Source organism: Battus philenor, unplaced genomic scaffold (assembly GCF_028537555.1).
Source record: "Battus philenor isolate CCGP_79_NKW_IND1 unplaced genomic scaffold, ilBatPhil1.0.hap1 SCAF_30, whole genome shotgun sequence".
In the NCBI taxonomy this organism is placed as follows: domain Eukaryota; kingdom Metazoa; phylum Arthropoda; class Insecta; order Lepidoptera; family Papilionidae; genus Battus; species Battus philenor.
In genome coordinates, this window is record NW_027181694.1 from 1,106,814 (window position 1) to 1,115,268 (window position 8,455).

General features: G+C 39.5%; 1 long non-coding RNA gene across 1 annotated transcript; it reads left to right on the plus strand.

Moving 5' to 3' along the window:
* The first annotated feature begins 888 nt into the window (after nt 1–888).
* On the plus strand, nt 889–6,182 carry LOC137927463 (uncharacterized). The gene is made up of 5 exons (XR_011107760.1): nt 889–1,067; nt 1,615–1,686; nt 3,767–3,885; nt 4,941–5,005; nt 6,111–6,182. It is a non-coding gene; the product is annotated as an uncharacterized lncRNA (long non-coding RNA).
* The last annotated feature ends 2,273 nt before the right edge of the window (nt 6,183–8,455 follow it).

The window sequence follows — 8,455 nt, forward strand, 5'->3', positions numbered from 1 at the left end:
TGTCAATGTTATTACAACTTTATTATGCGAAACCTCCAGCGCCATCTGTCGATATTACAGGTGTATGCAGTGAAACTACTAGCGCCATCTGTCGACGCCGACCGAAAACTATAGAGTTTTGAAATATAGAACGGCTGGATGAAATTTTATGTTTTTTGTGTTATTAAATTCGTCATCGTCTGCAATAGAATAGTAGGTAAAGTTAAAAACAGTTAAAATATGATAATAATTTATTTTAAAAATCATATCCAAAAAAGTGCAGGTGCGTAAAAATGATTTGGATGTTTAAAATCTGACTGAAATATGATCGGATTAAAAGTAAGAAGATATCTATAATTAACAGATAATATATGTCAAAATTAATTATTCCATGTTATAATATACACTTATTTTTTCAGCGCAAGGTAACAATATCTTTCATGTTTTTATTAAACATTATATTAGATTCTAACCTAGTTTTTTTTAAATAATTCAAGGAATGAGCTTAAAGCATATATAATACATATATTCTTATTCGAACAGGCATAAGCACTTTCGAATCGCCAATTAGCATAAAATGTTGGCATTGCTGTTCCTGTTGCCGGCCCGGCGAGAAACTCAATATATATATATATATATATGTATAGAAGGATATGTACAATAATCGCCACGCTTGGCAGGCGGTTTGGCGATCGCAGTCTGGTATTATGGTACGCAGAGGACACTGCTGTCCATCCTCTGGAGACTTGTTTTTGTGCAGTGACAATCCTATATAATTAATGCACAAAGTGTGAATTATATAAGATTGTATCCCGGGAATCGAATCCGCGACCTACGATTTTAAAAATCAAGTTTGTTATCACAAATACCATATCACATATATGATAAATAAATAAAAAAGCACTTTGAACACCATTCGAGAGATATACCTTCGGTATTCACCAATCACATCACATTTAACCGCTAATTTATACATGCTCTGAATTTCAGGAGTGACAGTTCAGATAGCTACAGTCCCACCACCGAAGACTGGTGAACAGTTTGAACAGGAAATAACATATGGCTGCAACGATTGCAGCGTCAGTAAGGTATAGTTTACATGCGATTAAAAAATGACAGAAACAGGCGAGGCGAATAAAAGCTCATTCTGTGTTTGGCACTAATCGGTGTAACATTACTCCTGAGGATACCACGTGGTGGTGACACACGTGATGAATGATTTAACGGTGGTAGTTGTGTAATTCGCATTGTTTGCCGCATACGCATTTATCAGCGGGCTGGCGGGCGGTACACTTTATTCCACGACTACCACTGTATGGCAGAAGTAGCTATATATTGGTCCTTTTCTTACATAAAAGTCACTTTTACGTATATATAGTATTTTACGTATATACAGAATTAGCTGTAAGAATTGGTCGTCTGAAGCATATCGCTCGTGAGACTGATGGTCCTCGAGAGGGGACCAGGAGCCGGTAGACGCTGCGGCAGGAGCCCACAGCTGGTCACCAGATGTGGACTGAAGGACCGGTCCTCGTGGTTATCTTTGGGAAAACCCTATGCCTTGCAGTGGGCATCATGAGGGCTTGAAGAATTTAAGTCTACATCAACAGTACAGTAACATTTTGATTATTCCAGGTCTTTGTCAACGGGATACCATTGCAGACAGCTGGAAGGAGAAGCGGTTCAGGATCCGTAGCTTTTTACGTTGTATGTAATATTTATTATTATTACAGTGTGTTAGTTTTTTTATGGTTCGTGTTTTTGTGGTGCCCTCTCGTTCTTTATCCTTTGGGGCAGGGATGTTACAAAACCGTCAAATTTTGATTTCATCATTCACATTGTCTTTTATCCCTTTCTTTGAAGGCTTTTTCTTCCTTTGCTTACTTGCAAATCTTTCTTGCATTGCCTTTCTTCTTACATCTTCATTCCCATATTACATTAATACATACTTTTTTTCTGACAGATTGTATCATTTTGTTTATTTTATTTATTTAAATGTTACATTATTTTATCTGTATGCTTCATTTAATTTAATCTTTCGACTTTTGTAAGTCTTAACAATTTACGCGACTTTTTTGCTGACGTCCAGGAAAATGGGCGCAGGTTGTCGTTGCCCATGGTGGCGATACCATCTATCTTTTTTGCCACTTTGACTTCGAAATCAAGGCGTAGTCCTCAAAGTCTAAACTACACCTTCGTTGTGAGTTTTAGAACAGTGTGGAGTAAAAATTATCAATGACTATACACCAATACCTCGCTTTGCGTCGTTTCGTTTTGCGTTTTTTTCGAAGTTGCGTCGCTGCTTAATTAGTACTAAATTTCACTGTGCGTCGTTAGATTTTCGAGGTTGCGTTGTTTTGGGTTCGTCTTTAAGTTTTTTTTTAATTTTCTTTTTTTTCCAATAGATGGCAACACTTTTTCTAATTGCGCCAAGCCATCAAAACTCGAGGATTCCCTTTCTAACTAAAAATAAACACAATTTTAATACAGTTTTATTTTCACTTTGTTTTGCTAATTTTGGAGTTCAGTTTCAATTACGTAGTGTGTTGTTCTTTTTTTTTAAAAAGAGAATAATAAATTTTAACGTGTTGTTTCTGGTTACAAAAAAGGTATATATTATTCCAATTTATTTATTGGCAGAGTTATATTATTGTTGTTTTTTAAATGTTTAATTTATTCAATTTTCTTTTTAAAAAATTGTATTTTCGTGACCCTAGAAGCTATCTTCGATCTTTACATGGTATGCTATAGAAAATCTTAATTCACTTTGCGGCGTTTCAATTTGCGTCGTGTTTTTTTGGAACGTAACCACGACGCAAAGTGAGGTATTGGCGTACAGTTAAAATGACAAATACTATGACATAGTCTGCGAAATATTTAGGAATATATTCATAGTGAATAAGTTTATGGTGGAGGTAGGTGCAGGAGATATTAAACAGGGACGCTTGAGGAGTGTACAGCTTGGGAGGAGCACCGAGAACTTATCGACACTGTGGGGAACGACCTCTCTTTACAAGGCTTCGTATAAGGCGATGGTACAGAACGAGCAGTCATGGAGCGCTGGTATAACCTTCGAAAAAGTGATGTTGGAGAAGGCTGCAGAGAAAGAAAGAGAAGGAACATCTAAACTCCCCATCCGCAGTCGGAGACCTGGACGTTGGAGAGTGGTATACCGCGCCTTTCTCCAACCCCTTTATTATGGCCTTGGCGACGGATTCTGGGTAATCCCCGCAAATAAGGAGTCGAGGCACTGGGCCACCGCCCACCGCTGGTAGTATGTGAAAGTATTCCCGTAGTTACAAAAGAAGGTGTTCAAGAAAACCGTGAGGATTTTAGCTGGTAGGAGTCCAAAACCCTTTCGTTTCACCCGCAGCGAAGGGTCTCCTATGCAGGATTTCTCCACGAGTAAAAAAATGCAGGAGGTGTAATAATGAAATATATGTATACCTATCGAAAGATTTTTGATTATTAAAATTGGACATTCTTAGTTCTTCGTCAAAATAGGTAAAGAGATATTCTTTTATTACTTAAACACTGTAATTTGCAAAAACGTGAGTAAAATTGGGAAATATATAACGTATTTAAAACAAAGGCATGGACGCTAATGTCTGTGGAACATAGATCATAAAAAATTATTTAACTTTTTAATGACCTATGTTCCAACGGTTTTTATGATCTATGTTCCATTTGTTTCTATGATCTATGTTCCAATAGTTTTATGATATATGTTCCAATTGTTTTTATGATCTATGTTCCAGTGGTTACAATTTATTTGTTTTGATTCCAGGCGGACGCGAAATCAATAAAGATTCGTATAACAGAATACGCCTCAACGTACGAGGGTGTATATCAAGCTGTATTTACTGTTGGAAACGACGAGGTGACAAAAACAATTTTGGAAATCAAGTAAGTGAAGGCTTTATAATAGAATATTTGAACAATTACCTGCCATATATATATTATAACAGATTATTAACACATTCACTGCGGCTTGAGGTCGATTCAGCCTCATGGTAGACTTTGCACTGGTGCAGCGCGTAAAACTCGTGTTTTCTCTCTAGTGCGGCGGCTGTTTATATTCAACCGAAACATGAGGCAGAAAAGGCCTCAACCGCACTACTAGGAAGTTCAGCTTGAGGCTGATTCGACCTCAGCCGCACCAGCTGAAAGTTCTTCAAAATTGGGCCCGCAGTGAACGTGTTAATGTAATCTTTGTGTCTAATGTCAGATTTTTCCTCTCATGTGATTTGATCTTTCTGCAATGTTGTATAAAGTAAATTTTTAAAGGTACACATAGCAGAATCATTATATATATGGTAATTTTTAATGTAATTTTAAATTACATATACTGCTAGTGAACTTAAATAAGTGTAAGACTCTTGTAAAGATGAACTAAATGTTTCCCTGATAAGAAAAGAGTGATTTATATGTATCCGATCTTGGCATATATATCACACTTTTATATCTTTAACTCATTCAGCTCAGTGCGGTTCAGAGAAAATGAGGCAGCTAACACTAAACATATATCCTTTATATCTTTAACTCTTTTAGATCAGACTTAGAACTCGGTAAGGCGGAATAAAACGTGTGAAATATTCCTATTAAGCATTTTATGTCTTTATCATAAAAGGTGTCGTGATGTCGTCGTTCCGAAAATCCGTAGTTTACATTTTTAATACATACGTGCAGTAGCTATCCGTTTCTCTCTTTTACGTGTAAATTGTTATATAAGCCCATCTCTCTCTAACTGAGCGATCCGCAACTCGTTACAAGGACAAAATCAGAGATACAATTGCAATGCGCAGGCGCTGGAGAGTGACATAGAGAGAAATATGCAATAGCTATCCGTGTCTCTCTTTGAAACTCCGAGCATAGCCCTCTCCATTGCTCTGACCTTCAGCTTTATGAAACCTGTAGTAAGTGACCACAGAATATGAATCACATGTTTTTAATTATTACAGAGATCCATCTGACAAATCGGGAGATGCTGATACCACCACGGCGGCGGCTACCACCGCCGCTTCTGGTTAGTACCACAACAGACACAAAACCGACCATATCTTACTAGATAAGACATTTTTCAGCGATAACTTTGTTTTTTAAAATTTAAAATTAAACATGAGATAGAATAAAATTTGGTAATTTATATTTGTCTTATATTGTTGCCGGGAGGTGGTTTCGGAACCCAAGCGATACTGCGCTATGGTTCCAGGGCCAAAGCCCCAGTGCCTTTCACTCGGATCCGTGCGTTCAATTTGAAACAGTATAGCGCATATACTCGTATTATATATGTATACTACAGAGTGGTTGGTTATGTTATGTTTAGTGTTCCGTGTTTAAAAAGGAGAAATCGGTTGAGAGTGATTTTCAAAAATGATTTCTATTTATATGTGCGAATGAGATTTCTTCATATGTCGTCCCTCTCGCACACTATAAAAAGGAATTGTAGTATAAAACGCGCGCTAGCAAGAGGAGGACCCTCTTCAGACGTTACAGAACCGCTTCACAAGGTTCGCAACTGGCGCGAGGTGGTTCCAACGTAACATTGACTTGCATAGTGACCTCAAATTTAAAACCGACCAAGAGTTCTTCCAGGCATGCTCGAAAGCATACTTCAAGAAGACCTCTTCCCACCCCCACCCCCTCATGGTGAATTCCTCTCGCTACTCCTCCTGCACCTCCTTCAGGAACCTCATAAGGCGTCTTAAAGACGTCCTTACGGATCTCATTGCTTGGTTCCCACAACTCACCATACACCACATGCCTCCCGAAGCCGCCGCCGAGAACAGCGTGGGCGATCTGAGGTATTTTAGTAAGAAAAGGACTAATATATAGCTACTTCCGCTATGTAGCAGTAGTCGTGCGATAAAGTGCACCGCCCGCCAGCCCGCGCCGTCCCCACCGTGGGACTCGGTGTTTGGCACTGGTCGGTATAACATCTCCTTAGGATGCCCCGTGGAGGGGTGAAACACGTGTAGAGTAGATTAACGGTGGTAGTTGTGTTTCGCATTGTTTTCCGCACGCATTTATCATAGGACTGGCGGGCGGTGCACTTCATTGCACGACTACTGCTGCATAGTGGAAGTAACTATTTATTAGTCTTTTCTTAGATAACATCTCTTTGTTACCAGATACAAATGTATCCAATGCACCAACGGAAGCGGGATCCGTTGGAGATACCACAGTCTTGCCAGATACCACACCTGCAAGTAAGTTAATAGATTTAATAAAATCAAGTCATACACCACAAGCTCGGGGTAGAAAGTCCAGAAATTGGAACAACAACCTAAGGTTCAGTTTATATGATGATGATATAGATCATAGAGTCCAGTGACATCATCAGAATTGTGAATAAAAATCCAGAAAACGCATTCTTCTCTCTGGAATCTTGTATAAAAAGCGTAAATTATATAAATATTATATTATATATAGTATTCTGGGATTCGAAACATACGATCGCAATTCCCAGTCCCTCACCGCTGGGCTACTAGCTCTTTTACCGAATGCAATGTGTACCAAAATTTTTTTTTTTTCAGGTTAATATACAGAGGCAGCAAAACTACAAATAGAAGAAAAGATAAATCACATATCAAATAAAATATCTAAATAATTGACATTTTATTTATACATAGTTTTATATATAACTAATATATTAACATTCGAAACCTACCGGAAGACATTGCTCAACAGATGGGCGGGTTCATGTGGCATCTAACAAGCCACATGGCACGCAGAACAGATGGTCGCTGAGATCTGAAGGTTCTGGTATAGGGAACCCGTAGGACGTTCATTCATAAAGTGGACAGGTGACCTTTTTAGATGGATACAAGCCACTTTAAACCGGTCATATTTTAAATATATGAAGGTGGACTTTGTCCAACAGTGAACATGCTTTAGTTGAAACGATGATGATAAAATCAACGGTGATCGTCACGTTTTAGTCCACGAATGGGCATTCACAGCGTAAGACAGGGATGAGCAACCCGCGGCCCGCGGGCCGCATGCGGTAAAGAGTCAAGTAAATTTTAATTTTTTTTTGTAATTTTTTTTGTAAAAATGCTAGAATCAAGACTTTAAATATAATAAAAGTGTCTAATTAGTTGTAAATCGGTTGATTACGAGCATAAATTACGTTTAGAACATGGTTTGAACCTTGAATATGTACTTTTTTCATGGCCCACTGTTTTTGAAACTTCGGCCCTCCGATCAAGTTGCTCACCCCTGGCGTAGGAGATCCACTGACATGGTAGACAAACAACCTGGTAAAGATCTGAAGACACTGTATGCAGGCAGCTTCCAACCAGTTCAATTGAGGGCATATAACAGGTTGTCAAATATCTCCCTTCCGCTTTTTTGCTCTTTATAAAAAGTGTTACAGTGATCGGATTTAGTTCAAATATGCGCCGTTTTGTTCGATAATCTGTTTCCATCTAGACGGCAACTTCATAATACCTCCCTCGTAGAAGCCCCCCTCCTTATTTGCGAAGAACTCGGACAGCCACTTTTCACAAACCTCTATTGAGTTCAACTTTACACCAAAAAGGGCGTTCGCCATGGACAGGAACAGGTGGTAATCACTTGCCGCTATGTCCGGACTATATGGTGGATGTGATAAAAGCTCCCATCCGAGCTCCCGTAGCTTCTGACGAGTCATCAACGAAGTGTGTGGTCTGGCGTTGTCCTGGTGGAACACTACACCCTTTCTGTTGGCCAATTCTGGACGCTTCTGGTCGATCGCCTGCTTCAAGCGGTCCAGTTGTTCGCAGTAGATGGTAGAATTAAGCGTCTGGCCATATGGGAGCAGCTCATAGTGGATGATTCCCTTCCAATCCCACCAAACACACAGCAAAACCTTCCTGGCCGTCAATCCCGGCTTGGCCACTGTTTGGGACGATTCACCGGCCTTCGACCACGACCGTTTTCGCTTGATATTGTCGTATGTGATCCATTTTTCGTCGCCAGTCACCATCCGCTTCAAGAATGGGTCGAGTTCGTTCCGTTTCAGCAGCATATCGCAGGCGTTGATTCGGTCCAGAAGGTTTCATGATTTGATCGGTATTTGTCGTCACAGGTCTTCCGCCGGCTGGCTTATCCATGGTGTCGTTTTCGCCGGCTCTGAATCGTCGAAACCATTCCTCCGCGGTTCGAAGTGATAGAGTACCATCCCCCAAAACACCATTAATCTCACGGAACGTTTCTCTAGCGGATTTGCCTTTAACGAAGGAAAACTTTAAAATAGCGCGAATTTCGGCGTTAGTGAACTCCATGTTTACACGTCTATAACTGTTGAACGCAATATCCAAACTAATCATGCATAGCGTCGTTTTGTAGGTTATGTCAAGACCTTTCAAATTATGTATAGTATTGCCAGATACGAGCTCTGTAGCGCTTTGTACATAGCCGCGAAATTCAAAAGACAAAAAGGCGGAAGGGAGATATTTGACAACCTTTTATTCTTCCAAGGAGATGGTTCACT